Source organism: Bombus bifarius, unplaced genomic scaffold (genome assembly GCF_011952205.1).
Source record: "Bombus bifarius isolate JDL3187 unplaced genomic scaffold, Bbif_JDL3187 scf7180000008166, whole genome shotgun sequence".
In the NCBI taxonomy this organism is placed as follows: domain Eukaryota; kingdom Metazoa; phylum Arthropoda; class Insecta; order Hymenoptera; family Apidae; genus Bombus; species Bombus bifarius.
This window is the reverse complement of record NW_022884488.1, coordinates 879,543-898,983: the sequence shown is the minus strand read 5'-3', so window position 1 is coordinate 898,983 and position 19,441 is coordinate 879,543. Positions and strand designations below refer to the sequence as shown.

At 34.9% G+C, this 19,441-nt stretch overlaps 1 protein-coding gene across 1 annotated transcript in view; it reads right to left on the bottom strand.

The window, feature by feature from the left end:
* The window catches only part of LOC117209163 (protein Tob1-like), a 116,441-nt gene that overhangs the window by 71,177 nt on the left and 25,823 nt on the right, over positions 1-19,441 (bottom strand). The window contains exon 2 of the mRNA XM_033450853.1: positions 17,212-17,260. The gene's annotated coding sequence lies outside the window, so the exon portion shown is untranslated. The remainder of the gene's footprint in view (positions 1-17,211; positions 17,261-19,441) is intronic.

Below are 19,441 nucleotides of genomic sequence, written 5' to 3'. Positions count from 1 at the left end.
TAAAGAAATATAAAGGTAACTGATATTACACTAAGCTTGTTGTTAGTATATTATTTCATTTCTGTCTAAGATAAGTTATGTCATATGTTGTCATTATATTTGGAGAACTTAAAACACTATTGATTATTTATCGAAATATTTCTGAAAAAGTTTGTTAGACCCTGGAGAAGTCATGAAGAAGTAACACCATAAAAAAGATATCTAAAGATTCGTTTCTGCGTAACAAACTTTTTAAAAAGATAATCGTTGCCATTATGAGATTACTAAGGTAGATGAATTTTTGCATAGCCCAAGGAAAGTCCAAGAGTTTTGCGCAGTACTGTAGCTGCATGAGCACCGCCTATGAAAGAAGACTTTTTTATTTCACGCGATCTTGAACTTCTTGAAATGTCACCAACGTGGCGCACGAAATGCGCTCACGCTGATATCGAGGCTTTCGTAACTGGCTTACAATTATCGCGGAAAATGTGCATATCATTCCCTCGGTTATTTTCACGGCCATATTTACCACCGCCGATCGGCAGTATTTACCAAGTATTCGTGTCACCGTCGACCTTGTGTGATTTCCTCTTTACCAAAGGGAACGATGAAATTAACTCTTTTCCGTGTACAAAGCTGATGGGACGAACTTTGAACGTTACCAGAAATGAAGGATTTTAATTGAAACAAAATGTACATTTATCTTAATTGTACCGTCCATGTCATCTATTATTTGAATGTTGTAGACTCAGCTACCTTTACAGATTTTTAGGAAGAGAATAAATGTAAATAATTATACAGTTTAACCTATAGATACACATGATGCTCGTAAACAAGAAAAAATCGGGTTTTCTCGATTAATTCCATTGTGTCAGTCTTCGGGGCATCCTCCATTTTACACGAGGCAAATTGCACAACTTCTTCGTCATCTCAGTCGTGTTTCATACAAGTACAATCGTACGTCACTGCTACGAAGAACTTAGAAATCACTACTCTTTTGTATTCCTTTACCGACGTGACATTAAACTCAAGAAATTATTAAATTTCCAAACGTTTGTCTATTCAGCAATAATTCGAAGATTATCCTTTAATTATTCAATCTTTGCTTTAGTTAAAATACCACGAATCAATTCGATAAATCGTATATATGACGGATCATCGTGTAAAATGCAGTCATATCAGCTGTATGACCCGCAATATCGTGTGTCTTGTCTGTTGTTTCCATCCCTAGGAATTACATAACGCGGCGATTGCGTGGCCGGGCCAAGTACAGCACAATGCTACGATGCGACGTTAAATGTAATGCCTACGTTGCAGCGTAGACGCGCGCTGCCTTGATAACAGGCCACGCATGTGCGTGACAACCGTACACTCTGCCACTGAGACGTATTTCAAGTGAGATTCAGTCTTGTCATTCATTAACCATAAGATCAGACTCGAAATTTCCTCTCAAAGTCTATTTCTAATCTTAGAAGATTCCACTGCTCGCTCAGCAATTTGCAATGGAAAAGGTCTTGACCTTTTATCGACGGACTTTTGCCGAAGGTTAAAGAAAGCTGTTTATCGGCTAGATTAGTCAGCGTGGAAATTTGTAGTCGTAAATATTCGCAGACATTTGTACGTGATTATAATTACTTTACGTTCATCTATTATTTTTTTTAAGAAAAATGAACATAAAAGTAATTTTTGTATTTTATTTGGTATATATATATTATTGTCATATATTTGAATTTCGCCAAAGCATTTAAACATGTTCAAGAAGTTTAAATTCGTTTAATTTTGGTAACTCATCGTAAAATCTTTATGTTTGTTAAACCAACGTTTTATTTCCCCTTTTTCGTATACTTTGCACTAATTGATATATTTATTGATTTTTAATTATACGAGTAATTTTTCTCTTTGTTTTATTGTTTGGAGCACAACGAGCGATGTCACTCGTTTTGCAGTTGTTTACAAAGGGACATCGGCAGATGTTGATATGTTAAGTCACGATTTCGCCTTCCTTTTTGTAATTGTGTTATATAATTTTACTCTTCGTTTTCCGGTTGCGTGACGGTTAGGTAACAATCGGCTAATACTCCGAAACGATACGAACAACATTCGACAGAAGCGAACGACAATTAATTGCGTTTCCTTGTGTCACGCAAATTGCAATGTTCGTTTCGAATCTGCTCATTAAATCTCAGGAAATTTATACGCATACGTAACAGAGTTACGACTTTACAAAAAAGCTGATAGGAATATTTTGTAACTCTTGTATATATTTTCTTTTATCTGACCGGCATTGTAGTCGATCGATAAAGTGTTACACTTCGTATCACAGAAATGTTGAAAGCAAACCATGAATGGAACACGTTTTTGGTCCACTTATAAATATCTATCGCGATATGAAGACGTTCTTTTTAATGATTTTTCGTTTTTTAAGGAAAGATTGACAAACATACCATATAATTAATATATAATATACCAATGAATTTCTAACGATAATCTATTTTATGTACTTTATTTATTTTTTAACATATTCTTTAAAGAAATGAGTATCTTAAGAAAGTCTTGTACAGTTTACTTTTAAAAAGAAAATAAATTACTCGTTGCTGGGAGGAAGGACATCCTGTTTGTCTTTTAACAAGGGTATCATTACGTAAAATTGAAACAATAAAAACATTCGACATATTTACAGATGGTCAGGGTTTCAAAATGAATAAGCTTGTATTTCTTATGCAATACGGAAGATAAAGATTCTCAAAATCAGTCCATTAAATGTATTAAACAAGAACGACCACTTTATTTCGTCGAGTTATCTCTAACAAATTAAAAGAATACATGAAATCTGAAAGCAAACTTTGTATCTATCTGTCAACGTATAACTAAATCTTGTTTCACTATTATATGCTGTGAGATTTTATAATATTCAAAGGTCAATCTGTGTCAGTACGATTCAGATAAAAGGTCAATCTCCGTTCCTGGTTTCGTGCGTTTAAGTCATGCTCGGAAGTTCAGAGGTATTCAAAATAAATCAGTCAGCGTGCAACGGAGCAGTAAACTATGCAGCAACAGTTATCGTAAACTTAAAACAATATTATACATACAGTGTCGACTACATAAATAGGGAAATACCAAACTCAATTTAATTCAGTTTACAATTCAATTAAAAATCTGCAACTCATTCTATATTCATAATACCTGAAAGTATAAAAATTATATTTTTAAACCTTGCACCATAGAAAAAAATATTATTTTCTTTTCCTGGATATTTTACAATTTGTCCATACAAGAACATTTAATAAATTCTCTATAAAAAAAATAGAAATAAGACTTTTCATAATATAATTAGTTGAATTTACACGTGTAAGCATTTGTCTGTTAAAACATTGGCCATTGTATAACACAAGATTAATTATCTGTTTCTATAAACGAAGGAAGTATTTTAGTGGTTTAACTTTTTACAATATCTGCTTTTTACATGTAAATAGCTTTCTCACTAAAGAATGCCCATATAGTAGAAAAAATATGTAAAGGAAATTTAGAGCAAAATATAGTTCCATAATGCTTTTTGCAAAGAATAATTTCTTCTCTTTCTTTTTGTTTTCCTTTTTTTTCTTCTCAATATAAGATAACTTTCACTTAGCGCGTCTTCTCACGATATGAATAAATTAAACGAGGTGATCTGTCTTCGGCAACGAGACGAAGACTATAAATTACAGAAAAGATTTCGTTAATCATGACCTATCGAGTCATCCAATCATCGAGATTGCTTAACGAAATGATGGAAGCCTAATAAGACCGGCGGTCTGGTTATGACCGAACCTCGAACATCGAGGAGAGACACGCAAATGCGTCGTGGATAAAAAGTTTCCGTTGTTCGACGAGAGAAAAAAAAAAGCGTGGACTCTAATTGAATTCGTAATCATCGTTTGCGTTTGCGTCAGTTCCGTTAACGTGACCGTGGAATTGTACGTTTGCTCGCTGTTTTGACGTGATTCCTTTCGTCACGTGCTAGCACCTGACCTCTTCGGAACCCAGGATGCTGGGTTAATGTGTTGCAAATTGAGTATAATATCCCAATTCTTCTATCACGTGAATAGCTAACGTTCCGAGAAAATCATATATTATTATTAGCCTACGGACTTTTATACATTTATAGGAGATTTGAAAATGCAAAATTGCACAGAATGTGCATGATATGAAAAAATATGTAAAATATTCAAATTATAGTGTTTTCTATAATAACTACGAGGAAAAACAATGTTCCGCCGAGGTGCTATTTTCTTAATTATATTGCCAAAAATATGAATTTGCACAAAAATCGCGTTCCAATTATTACTACTATAAAAAATAAAATCGGCATTAACTATAGTATTATTATTTCCGATGCACACAAAACTTTTTATCGAGCAAGTGATTCATTTAAGGAATGTTTTGTTGTTTTTTTTTATAAAAAAAAGCGAAATCAAGTAAAATATATCTTTGCAAACTTTTTCATCCTTAATAATATTTCGAATATTTCGATTCGATGAAATTTTCATCTTTACTTTCTTTTACAACGCTAGTTTAAAGTTTGTCGAAGGTGTGAAACGAGTGTAACAAACAGTTACACATTCGATCGAGCGGTGAACTATAGGAATGCGACTATCGATTGGCACGTAGGTTATCAGAAAGCAACCCACGCTCGAAGAAGCGTACGATCGCAGCGAAACCTATTACACTGCTATTACGTAATATCAGTTGAGATTTTGAATAATTCAGCGATACCTATGTTAGAGTCGTTCTGTTTCGTTTGATGTTCGTTATTGAAACGCATTTTGACGAGAATTTATGGTTTATACCATTAAGACGTAATAAATAACGGACGACAGAAACTTTGGTCGTGCAATCTTTCAACTTTCAATATTCGACGTTGCAGTTAATAAATATTCAAGCGATTAAGGCTTTAGACGATCTATCTAGCCAATATATTATAAATAATCTTTAGACACAATTAAGGCTTGGTTGGAAACATTCAATTATAATTCGTTATAAATCGTCGGATTTTTTAATGACTGATTATACGGACATTTTACTTAAATACGATAATTAATACACAAAAACAGAAATACGTTCTTTACAAGAAAATGAAAAAGAAATGTGTTGGGTATATTATAAAAATATTATGGAGAATCTCATTTCTTTCGTTACTATAAAATTCCTTTTAGCTTCTTTTAGAAAAAAGAAGAAAAATATACGGTCTTAACCAATACAGAAATATTACTACAAATATAAAAGCATTGAGGCACTTGTGTCCAAAGGTGTTTGGTTTAAAAGATGTCCTAACTTCAACTTTGTAAAGCTTAACGTATGAAAGATAAAGAAAGGCACAAAGAAAAAATACATGCCACTGTATAACACCCTGTACATTCCTATTATTATCTCTTCCTCCTTTTGCTACCGACACGAATAACTTTGCAACAAAGTAAACATCGTGCTGCATAAGGGACGATTATATATTTTTAGCCTTTGTAACATATTCATTCACTGATAAACGTCGTGGAAGGCGAGATTCATGGAAACAAAGGATGAGATAATCGAGATCTATCATGGTTGACACCTCAACGATGGTCATAAATATTTCGATCCTCGATTAACGATCAATCACCCAGGCTTAACGCGTTTCTTAGAACAACGAGTTTAATTGTTCCGGGGAAAAATGGACTTTATTCGATGGTAGAGGAACAAAGTGACTGACGATTCGAGACGAGCAAAGGTTCGATCGCGATTATCGTTGTTAACGGATCGGAGGAACGCGATGTTGGAACAATGGAGGCATCGTTCGGCTTGTTTCTCTGATTAACAAGGGGAAACTGTAAAATTCGACACGGTTCTGTTCAAACGAAGCCGTTCGTCTAGTTTCTAATCGATTTCTGTTCCCTGTGTTTTCCTCTTCAGCGACCACCGATTGTCGGTATAATCCTGGCAATAATCGATCGACGATTGATCGACCTTCGAGCGATGAAACATCGAGCGCGACATACTCGCGTCAATCCGAGCTCTTATTATTAGTGGGTCAGTCGGCACCAGTGAAACTGTTTTGGTCGATCAAATACGGATGACCGTTTCGTTTGCTTTGATTTTCCTACGAGCCGCTTCCAGTTTTCTAGTTCTAGACGTTTCGGCTTCTCATCAACCTGAACCGTTTCTTCGTATCTGAATACGAGCAAGTAAAACGATAGGGTTGTGATATTAATTTCTATTCGAAGAAATGACACTTTTATGGAAGTTTTCTAAAGAAGAGATTCGCAAAATTCTAGATTATAAATATCGATATATTGAACAGAATCAACCGCCAGTTTAATATTTGTAATATTAAATTACTAATAATTAATATAATTTGAATAATCAATCTTTCAAATTAGAACTGATCTTTAAAAAATCAAAATTCGTAAGACTAACAATTAGCATATCGGAAAATGAATAAACAGGTATTTTCATTAAAATAGAAATAATATTTCAATAAATAATTTATCATTTTTCTGCGTTCTGTCGGAAAATACTCGGCAATATCGAGATATATTTTTAGTCAATCTCGGTCCACATTCGATAAAGAGAATGACGAACGAGAAAGGGAATATAGGAAAAGAGAGCGGTAGATTCGATCGGTAAAATTAACTGGATATGATTTTTCGAGCCGTCAACGAGCATGGAATTGATTAGTGAATTCTTATTGAAAAGCAGTAATCGGGCTCGCTTCGTTATTATCGCGAAAAAACGATTTATTTCGCGCGCCAAATAGATTAAACTCCCGTGACTTCTCGTACCTCATAGTCATAGCCTCGTACGTTTTTCCTTGCCTATGTTTGCAAGGTTTCATCTTCCAATTGTGTGAACATTTATATTCGAATGGAAATTTTTCTTCTTGTATTCAATGTCATATCTACTGAATATTATACTCAAACTGAGAAATCGTCATTACGTAAAATAGTTTGATGGCAAGTGACAATCGTAAACGAAAAATGAAAGACAAGTTATACAATAAATTTCCAGCCTGTTGCAGTAATCTTTCTCTAAGACGAGATGTCTTGTGGTTTTCTATAGTTTCTGGAAAATATGGAGTGTCTTAGACGTTATCTAACCTGAATTATGAGATAATTTAAAATTTACGATAAACGTATTAAACATTGGTAAGATGATATACAATATTTGTCAGAAGCTTTCGGTAGAAGTGTAATTTTACTATGTCGTTGAGATAAAAATCACAAATAACGTGCAAAATAATTGAGATACTTTAACAGAATTTCTTATATTCTTTTATGTTTATAATCTTATATCTTTCTAGTATTTTATTAAATATTTCTAGTTTTATAGCGCCCAATTTATATCCCATTTATCTAATTTTTATTATCGCTTTACGAACGACACATGGCAAATAACTGAAACGGTCTTCATAATCTATTAATCCTTGACGATCTGTTAACAATAAAATAGAAACGATTATGAACGCTGGTCTTGATCGACGAGGTCAAATATCACCAGAGGATCGATCGTCGAGACGTAACTGAACACGGTGCTTTGACCCGTAACAGTGTCTATAATCAGTCTGCCTCCTAATTTCCGATTATGGAAGGGTTCAGGAACTCGTGTTTCAGTAACCTTGAAACCGAGCGTGTCCGTGGTGGGCCGACGATTATTTAACGCGACGGCATAATTATCGTCGACGTAACGACAGCGTAATTTACAAGGTTATGTTATAACCTGTCCCCTCTGCCGTTCTATCCGCGTCCTTGAATTTCTTTTTCCGGGCATCTAATAAATCGATTGCACGACTGACACTTCGATGTTTTCATTTGATTAATCCGACAATAATCATCTCCCACGATAAACTCGTCCATGAGAGTTTTCCTCGCTATCCTGAAAGATCGATGCTTTGATCGTTGGCAAGCTTCCGTTAGCTTCATTGTTGGATAAAAATAGCGATCCTGAATTGAGATCCAACAGTAGTCGAGTAAAATATGAATTGTAATAAGTTAGAAAATGACTAAATCGTAGTAATTTGTCAGTCAGATTTAAGCTTCAATGGAATGGAACATAGATTTGATAATAGAAATTCGATTTCTAATTCCATTATTGTTTATTACATATATTCTTCATCTAGGATAGACAATGTTTGTCACAGAAGTAGCTATTATGGTAGAAAATTGTCGATAAAGTTTGATTTACGTAACTCCGAAGTAACAAATATTTTTTATGAAAAGTGGTAAAGAGGAAGAAACGATAAATTTAACAACAAAAAGATACGAAACAAAGAAAAATGCCAAATTTTATATGTGCACTCTTAAGAATATTTGACCGAAAAATTAATTAGACACAGGTACTACTTTAATTCTACAGAATTGCAAAGACAAACGAAATCAATTCCGTAAATTTGTCCCTCTGTAAAACCTTCGTCGAAATACAAATTTTCAAGACCTAATTTCGTTCGTGTATACTCAATGCGTTAAAATTAGCAAATACATAAAGATTAACATGAACACAGTAACCAATTATCGTCAACAGTCCAAAGTTATCGTATCTCGTTCCTCATCCGTGAAAACCAATTCGCAACAGCACCGTCTTTTTTCTTCTCAAAAGTTCAGACAAAATTGCTTTTTCTTTTTTTAAGCGGCGTATTCTCTTTTTCCTCCGAAGTCTAGTTCGTTTAAAGCAAATTCATGCTAAAGATAAGAAGCATATTGTCCGCGTCTCGAGCGAAATATAACAGGCTGGCTCGTAAAAACTCGAGCGAACAACGCAACGATTTAGCGTCACTGGAAACGCTCAAGACCGCGAATAAACGTGCTGCGTTCAAAATATAGTAGTTTTTGGGAAAAAAAACAACATTCGACCGTTAAACGACTGCTAAGTCGTTTAAATACATATTTATGTATACACATACGTTAGATTGTATGTTATATATACACGTAGGTCACACATGTATATTGTGTATTTATATTGTATACACTATCGTATATACATCGTAAAGGCTGGGTGTCAAACAAGAGCAGAGAAAAAAGAAGGCGAACGAGAGCTCGAGAATGGCCACTGCCAAAAAGTCGATGTGGCAATCGCCGTGTTCTTTCGTAGCCGCTGCCAGCCCAGACCGCCCTGCCATCGTTTTAATTTAAGACACCCCTTCAAATGTCACGAATACACATTCCGTTCTGTACCGTCTCGACGTCGAACTGAAAACACGCGGCGTTTTCCTCTTTTTTCGACGTATCTCGGTCGATGAGTCACTTTCGGAACTTTTGGAAACAATATTATGCAAGCTACCTTGAAACAGTACGATAAATAATATTTTGGTAACGAACTGTGTTAATATGTAAGAACATGAACGTTATTGTGATTGGTTTTAATCATTAGTGATATTATGAGAAAATGTGAAATCAGACATTTCGTTGTTTTTCGTTTCTCTAGAGACGTGCATGTTATTTATAAGAGAAATAAAGCCGAAGAAGTTATAGTTTGGTAACATTTGATGGTTTCTTTCACATTCGGTATGACGTTGCTTAGACTGGTTCTAGAAAGATGCAGAGAACGATCCCGATGTTTTACAGTTTTGTTATTCTCTTTCGATGTCATACTCGAACGTGCCTCCAAAAATAAGATCTAAACACTGCCACATACTCGAGGATCAACAAGCATCTTTCTGTCCAGACAAAGCATTCGCAAGCAAAAATGCTGAAACAAAGGCTGGAAAGTTTGGCATTCCTTTCTTTAAACTTTGTCAACTTCTGTCATCTTCTGTCGGCCCCACGCAATTTTTTCGAATGCTTAAAATTAGTTTATAATTTTTTATTACACTCGACAAGATGAAAGAACATTTTTACTAGAGGAATCGCCTTTTTTTTTACCAAAGAAATACTAGAATAGAATATTAATTTTTGGAATTTATATATCAATATGCGCAAACTTATTTTTCTTCACCTACCAATTAATCCAATAATTCCAAAAATTAAACTTCAAAAAAATGTTAGCACTTTATTATTATTTTCACGCATAACAAGGAAAGCAAAGAAAGGAAGAAAGAAAAGTATCGCATTATATGTAGTTATAATATAGTTCATAGAAGTGTATAATGTTTCTTTTACTCAAAAATCTTTAATTTAAAAAACTTGCCTGCAAAAGCGTGACAGAGTTGTCGATTGATGGTATCATGGTATTTTCGGATAGCAAAGGGTTCAATCGATTCTGAAATAATCCAATAGGTCGCTAAAGAATCTAGTATGAACAGAACTAGGCGAGGGAACGCGGTTGCTCACTGTAAAGATAAACAGAGTATCAGTTTCTTGTTTACAGGGCGGACCAATAATTTTCTAAAAATAAAAGACCGTTCCACGACCAAGGCTGCGCTAACCGATTGATATATATACATACGTTCTCGCCGTTCTAATCAAGCTTCTACGAGCTTAACGAACGGAACGGAACAACGGATGTCTCTCCTCTATAATGCCAAGCCATTCAAGAAATCGACCTTGCGATCTATGCGCGAATTCCGCGCCAACCCAGTTTAATCGTATTTGCGAGTCCCCTGTTGTGATTTCAAATGGAATGGAACGATGACATCCTAATGGTCGAATTAGCCGTGTATATAATAATGAATACTGATGATTGAAACATTTTAATCTAATGAAAAACTTTCCTTTCGTGTCTTTCTTAAATTTCTACATGTAAGTCGAAATTGCCTAAGAATTGATAATCCAGCAACAGAGAAATCGATGTTTAAGAAACATGTAACAGTTGATAGCTATGATGATCATCAAAACTCTACTTTATTATAAATGTATACTTTATACTAAATTTTTTACAATGATTAAAATGAGATAAATTTCGTGGATTGAGAAATGTCCAACAATGTGAATTGTTTAAATAACAGTGACTATTTTGTAAAAATTGAAATTTATAGTCCACTGTATGTCTCAATGTATAGCAGCTTTTAGGGCAAAAAATATAAAACTCGTTCAACATTCGCATTCAACGTGTCAAAAAAATTTCACCGAGAGTCATTATTCGAAGACTGGTGAATTGTACAATGGTTGCTATGTGTTTTTTGATAGGAAACGGTAAATGGAATATATTGAATTGGAAAAATTTCAGTCGGTAACTTACTTCTTTATTATACTTGTCTCGCGTCTAGACAGATTCGATGGCGGATTTCATAAAATTTCTATATACCTCGTAAATATGGTTCATATCTATGTATGGTGCACAAACGAGGCGATATGGTCGATGTTAGTGTTGAAAGAGAAGTTCGAAGTAGCATGACACGTATACGGCGTAAAAGAGTCGGATCGATCGAGGTTGTCTGCGGCAAGAAATATCTTGTCCTTTGAAGCGGAGTTCCTGTATCTTTTTGCACTTAGGATACAAGTTTGTTTTATGTAACAGTAAAGGATTTTCTATCATTTGTTTATAATGGCAACAAAAAGGCAACGTGACAGGTATGATAGAAGAGATATTCTACAAGCTACATCTTGGAAGTTTTAAATGCTGAACGACAATATCGCGAATAATATTCCGATAATAGATGATAAATATCCCGTAAAGATCAGAAAAATCTACGATAAAGGTGACACTTTCACTTCATCCATTTATGACAACAAAGAGCAACATTTAGAAAGTCGAAAGCACAAATTTATAATAACATTATAATTTATTCACAAATACGTTTTACTTGTGTCAGAATTCATCCATCAAACATATGAAAATTCCCAACATTTCTCCTTTTCTCAAACGAAATCGAGAAACAGTACTTGTGAAACGATCAGCGATCGGCCTGCTCAACAAAGAAATACATTTTCAGAAATATCTACAGCCTGATTATAACAAATCTTCCTTGCGTAATCAGAATTCGCCAAAATTCATCGAACTTACAATAATGCCCAATATTTCTCCTCTTCTCAAACGAAATCGAGAAGCAGTAGTCGCGAGGCGACCAGAAATTGTCCTATTTAAAAAAAGGATGCGAATGTGCATAAACATATCCACAGTCTAATTATAACAAATCTTCCTTCCTTCGATCAAGATTCATCGAAATTCATCGAGTTTACAAAAATTCCCAACGTTTCTCCTTTCCTCAAACAAAATGAAGAAGCGATAGTCGCGAGACGATTAACAATCGCCCTATTCCAGGCGTCGAGCCAATTAATCGTCATTCTGCCACGGTATGCATCGAAGTCAACGAGTTGGATAGAGCGATAGAAAGAAAGAGGAGAATAGTCGGTTTCCGCGCGGACTCGTAATAATGACGAAACGAGCCGGCTGCGCAGCCACGTCGACCCACATTTATAAATAGAGAAGGCCTCGTCTCCGTCGGGGTGACGGCGCGGTGTGTGTCACCCCAGGAATACCACGCTCGACCGAGTGACCGACCGCGTCGCTGTGAATGGGCCGTCGTCTCTGCGAAACGGGAAACGACCGGTTCCTCGCGTGAAAAACCGCTCGTAAACCGTTTTCACGCGCGTACTCCTAGCAACTTGCGAACTCTCCCAAGGGTAAGTTTTACGACGTGGATAAAGACGATTAACGTCGATCATTTAGTAGCAAATGGCAACACAAGCAGAAGCAGCATGAATGCGTCTTACCGTAGCCTGTTGTTTACCGCTGGTCGTGGTCATGAATAGAGACGATGGTCATTTGAGTGGATAGCTGAGGTATAGTTTCAGAATGAGATCTGTATGGTTCTTTCGATGGAAGTTCTTAGTTAACACGTTGAATGTCACGGTGACCCACGTTACCAGATATTTTGAAGTGATTAAAAGAAGATAAATTTCGTGGACTAAAAAATTGTCCATAATGTTAATAACTCAGATAGCAATGTTAAGAAAAGGGGCGAAGATATTTATTAAAATTGCATCTTCATACGATATTTTGGAAAAATTAAACTTTATGTAGTATATTCCAACTTATTACAGCTCCTAGGGTAAAATATTTTTTTTTTTTTGATGTGTTAAGATTATTTGAAGACAATTGGGAGCGGTGATGGTCATTGATGAATAGAAGGCAAATATTTATGCGAATTCATATTTAAAATGTGTAACCTAGGTAAATAATCGTTTTATCTACTAAATATTATGACGAGGTCGATCTTATTCTCGTCGATTGCAAACTTTCTAATATTTCTTTTACAATCTTGTAAAATCGAAAAATATTTAAAATGTAAATGTAAATGTAAATGTAGATATCGACTATTACTAATTTTGTCGTGTTAAATGTCGTTCCAAAGAATTCACATAAAATTTCAGAAATTCAAAAGAAAGTCATTAAAACGTCATTCTCGGATATCAAAATGTTATTACAACCGTTGACGTAATTTGCTCTCCACGCGGAAAACGAGCTCCCGTTCAGCGGACAAGATACTTAACGCACCGTCTCGTTCACCGGACAACAAAGCTATTTATGCCACTTGCTCTGCGAATAGTCCGATTGGCCTGGCTCCAGATGGTATTTTTCACTTCCATCTAGAGGCCGCAAGAGCAAAAATTCATGAGCGTGGTGAAACATATGAAAAGTTGTATTGGTACAGGAAAATCACCGTGGTGAGTCAAACGGTGCTAATATTAGTATGATTAGTTACGTAGAGTGTCGTTCATAGGAACAGCCGTACTATATCGAGAAACAACTATTACAACTACATTAGAGCTTTAAACATAATTAAAAATGTATGTACATAAGAGTTACTAAACGTTTAGTGCAAGTATACACACACTGACGAAAGCATTCTTACACTTGCATGACACCTCTTATGAATGTACAGTGGCTTACGGAAATATTCCAATACTCGTAGAAACTGCTTACTGATACTGCATGTTGTACGAAACATTTTGAAATCTTCTTAACACAGCAACCGAGACACGGCTACGGTTTATATTGGTAATATTACATTGATAAAAATTTGAAACGAATCTGAAGATGTATATAGATGTTATTAGGTATTTATTGGAAACATATACTTTGCAAAAATCCTTGAAGTATCTGAACGATTATCTATGTTTTATTAATTATGAATTATTTACTATATTAATAAGCCAGAATATTTAGCGAGACTATCTTTAGCACAAATTGTATGTTTAAGATCAGCATTCATGCTGTACGCTAATTTTACAAGTGTATATTTCCAATGAACGCTTTGCGACTCCTACACGTATTTCCGGATTGATATAAAATTTTATTAATATAATAACGATAGTCCTGTCTTGTACAATGGAAACGAAGTTTCAAAAAATGTCGTGTATCACACATAATATATATTAGTAAAAATCGCCTATGGTAACTGTTCAAATACTTTCGCGAGTCACTGCATTATACATATGTATTGTATGAATTCTAATTCCAAGGCCTCGATGCCGGGACGAAACATCTTCGACGTGCAGGTTATGCAACAAATCGATCGTTACTGTTGCTGTAAGTATGCAATAAATTTCCTCCAAATATACAATCAACAAAGTCCATTAAAAATTATTCGTTACAGCTCGATAGAAGGTTAAAAATAAATAAAATCCACAATCGACTGAGATCGATATTTGAACGACAGCTACGCGTGTAAAGATCCGTGGCACGATCGAAGCGTGTGCATGCCGCTTTTGTTGCACGCCTAATGCCGCGCGGTGTCTAATAATGTAGCAAGGCCGTTCTTCTCGCTGTACCATGAATGCCGGCTCGTTACGACACGTTCCGTTGCTCGAAACTCGAGGAACGTCGACAGACGGCCTAACGCGTCCTCATGACGCGCCGATAAATCAGCTTCACAAGCTTTGTCAGGACGCGCGACCAAGCTGGCTCTCATTGTCTTTTATTACAAGCAGACCGAGGGAATATGAAAATTCTGAGGAACACGCGACACGGCCGAAATCGCTGTGAAACACGGCCACCGCGGAAACACGCGGAAGATGAACGTTGTTTGGCGCGCGGACACGTAATGTGCTGTGAGCTTACATTATGTGGCGCGTCGAGGTGCTTGAGGTTTGCGTATTTTGGGTTTGTCATGCTTGTGGTAGTCTTCAGGAATGAGTTGCTGTTGACATGCATTTTTATTTAAATTTGAAATCGAATTGGAATTTTCCTTGGTCTCGTTCCAAGAGTTTTGGATCTATTTTGGCACAGGCAATTTTTGGCACTTAATTTGGACATTAAAATTTTTAATGATATTAAAAGGAGTTATTAATAAACGTCTCAAGATTTGCATTGCTTGGATTTCTTGCTCTCGTAGAAGTTTTTTTTAAGGATGTTTCGTTTGATTTAATTGAATAATTGATTCAATTAACATCAAGGATGATCGATCAAAATTTTTATTTGGATTTGAAAACTTGAACTTGAAAATTTGAGAACTTCGATTTGTATGTGAATTTGAATCTTCTTTAAAATTTGAGTCAAAAAGTTTGAATTTCATTCTAATTTGAATATCAACCTTTATTTCGTATGATGGAAGTTCAGTGACGCTGCCTTGTATAAATTATTCTGAAACTAAATTTGATGATATAGATTCATTTCGTATGAATTAATATTTTGGAACGATTTGGGAATACGATACATTAACTGCATTAAACGTTTGGGAATCACATTTCGACGCCCTTCCAATTAATCATTCATCGCCATCCATTCTATGGGACAATTCTGTATGTTCAATTGTTTAATATTTAACAAACGCTAAAATTCTCATGATTCATAGAACAATTCAACGATGATTCCTACAATGTATTTGCTTATTTTTCCACACAAAATTCAAGAAACTGATGATGATTAATGGACCTGGCGTTCATTCAACGTAGTAAAGTAGTCGACTTTCATTGTTATTGTTTGTTACACTAATACGTCTTAGCGTTAATATGTACAAAGAAACAGCGTTGAAAGCCCAGACTTTACGTAAACATCGGTTAAGTATAATACTGAATGCCATTGTCGTTCGTAAGCTGGCATATTTCAAAACCGTGCAATTAACTTGACAGTGGTCCAGAAATATCACTAAACACTACCAATCCGATCACGTGAAAAATAAAACGTTGTTGCCAACAGTTTCCATACGAAACTTTCTTCATTGATTAATCGTCGACCTCCATTCGGCTGAATACCAAAAATCATCGAACTCAGAACGACATTTGCATTCCATCATTCTACGAAATGTACATAAATTCACGTTAACCTATCACCTTCGAGCAAGAATGACTCGAAATGTTACTTATGAAAGCTTAGCTATTTTATCGATTACCATGTGATTCATTGCTTTGAATTGCACTTACAGTTTTTTCACACCATTCAGAAACATGTTCTCACGTAACGTGAACATTGAGTCATATTTCTTGAATTCAAGTTGCTTTCGCATCGGAACAATTTGAATTCAAATAACTTCAACTCGTATGCACACGAAGTTCAAATAACATATTCGAATTCAAGTTACTTTTGTCATTTAATTAATTCTTAAAGGTTGCCATAGGTGAAATTTCACTTTCTACTTTGTATCTAATATTGTATAATAGCAAAACATTTAATTATATTTATTTTATTTCATTCGTCACTAAAGTAAAATAACGTAGAACTTCACACATGATAATAGTATCAATGATTTCCTTTGATGATAACTATTAAGGATTATAGTGAGTTAGCGTATAATTTTATAAAATTTCTTGACATCTTGTGTATTTTTGTCGGTAGTACCATTTACTTGATTTTACTTTTTACTCGTTCTACTTGGTTTCATTCGCTATATCCTTCAATTTTAGACTTGATGCTATGAAAAGTTTGAAAATCCTCGATGTAGGAAATTTTCATCGTCGATAGAAACTATGGAACTGAACTTCTTTGCGGTAGTCCTCGATGGGTGGCCGTCTGACGATTTATTGGTTGGTTGGTTCGTTTGATAAATTAACTTTGATGAATTACTTTCTCAGCCTTCGAATATTTACCGAACGCATTACCGATGGGATGAACGGAGGAAGGGCGTGCGTCACAGCCGGAATATTAAACTAAAGCGGCCGGAAGTGAGTCAACGTTATACGATATTACTCTACGCGATTATGATGTAACACGGGCCGAAATCGAAAATAGTTTCAGCTTTTTCTCTTCTCATAGAATTGACCCGAATGTTTCTCTTCTATGTCAGGTTCCACGATTCTTTTCCGCTTCGTTACGTTAGCGAAATGTTCCCGTGCATCGTTGGATAATTCAGCGATTTTTCAGTGTTTTGCGATTGCTTAAACGGTACGACAAATAAAGTGAAAGCAGTGTTACCTTGCGTGGTTTTGCCGTGCTCGGTCACCGCCTCGAATCGTTGTACGATCTGCAAACAGAAGAAACGGAATTTGTTAGGTCGATCGTTTTGTTCGCCGGGCAAGAACAGGTTAAGCCGTTTTCACGCAACTTTCGCGAAAATGCAAATGATGGCGATTTTTTAAAAATATATACGATCCAAGTTGATTTACCGAAATGAGTAAAAATAAGAAACACTTCTGTATAAAAAAAAAAAAAAAAAATAATGATCACAGACAGTCGATGGATAGTTCAGATAAATTGGACATTTTTTAGAACCAGGTGAGAGAAGCTTTATAAAAGTGTCGAAGAAAATTAACATTGAAATTCTTGTTCGATCGTGCTGTTCAACGATCAGGCGATTTTATTAGCATATTTAAAATAAATTTTATTGTTCCATCTTATAACGTACTGTGAGTTTCTTAAGTCTTTCTCACGAGGAAAATCACACAAGTGTTGGAGATATTACTTAATAAGATTACTCCTCTCTCAGTTCAGTACAAGAGAGACTTAGTGAAGTTGTTCAATGTAGGATTATAAATCTCACGTCTTAAATTTCATCATACGTAATACCATTATTAATATTTATCGCCTATAAAATGTTGAAAGTATGTATTTTGTATGCCTCATGTTATTACATCGCCCAAGAATTAAGATTGACAAATCAACCAAAAATTCTTAAGAATGTTCAACATTAAAAATTTTAAAACGAAATACCGTTGACCGGTTTAATGGATAGTAAAAGGAAAAGAATTCAGAATGAGCTTACAGAATAACTTACTGAATAATTATTTTTTATCGTCACATCTTTTCTGACACGTTTTCTGCTTCTTCGAGTCAATACATTTTAATAATTACGTTGCATACAAAAGCATTAAAAACATATAATTTCTAAAACCATTTCGCTGAAGCGTCTCTCGTACTACATTGTAAAAGAATTAATGTTCATAGGCTATTACTTATTTCAGTAAAAGTATCTAAACGCAAATTGAATGTTGTGACCATAATTGAAACCGATTGAAACTCTATGAAAAGAAACGTTTCGATCGTATCGGCGATTTAATATCGCTACGTTCGAAGAATACTTTCACTGGATGCCACAATAGATAGAAAAATGACAATAGCGATCGTAGAAGCGCGAAATCTCGACACGGTTACAGGCGATCGACGACTCTTGTTTTACATTAAAAGAACCGCTAACCGATTTGTAACGATGGATCGGCAAATACACTACTAATTAACGTACGCTGTCATGTAAAACGACAATAACCTTTTACAATGGTTTCTTCACTTTCACAATTCGTGTGATAACAAGCATGAACGACAAGCAAATAGTATTCTACCATGATTCATTTGGAAAGTAGAAACTGCATTAAACTATGTCGACCATAGTTGAACTTAGCAAACAAAAGTCAATGGTAAATATAATCTTAGAATTCTATTCTCTCGTTTCGCTTTATCCTTAATTTATCTTATTAATTTAATAAACATCAATTTTGTTTTAATGTTACTGTTACAGGACATACGAAAAAAGGTATAAGAATTACCGACAGTTTGAACTTTAAATCTTTTTGAGTAATATATTTAACAATATTAAGTATTATGTAAATAGGAAATAAGAATATTATAAATGTATGAAATCGTAGAAATTAAAAAGAAATTAATTACACAGGGAATAATAATTTAACAATAATTAACTGTACCCGATCATCGTATAGTCCATTGCTTCTGAACGTTATGTGACATTTGATTGAATTAACTGAAAGAAAAACGACGGATGTACATAGTGATGCTGACCGTGAACTAACGAAGCCGGGCGTTACGCGTTATTACTCAAGTTCACGGGTCAAAGTTCGAACGACTATGCGTGAGTTTCGTGTATGTCGGTCATGAATGTTTATACCTATGTCGCTTGGCCACGGAACAATTGACCCCAATATATAGGTCGCTTTCCACCAATCAGCGTATATTTCCCTCATATTACTTCCACAAATGTTGCTACATCTATAAATACGACCTATTAAGTAAACTATTTATATTGAAATTTACAGTTGATCATTCTTTTAAAGATGAATTAATTTTAATAATACCATTGTAATTAATTCACGTTTATTGTGCTTGAAATTTTTCTTAACTGTTACATATTATAAAATTCTAGATGCAAATAAAATACAAGAAAGAAAGAAATTGCTTTCGTTTAGATTGTTTTAGA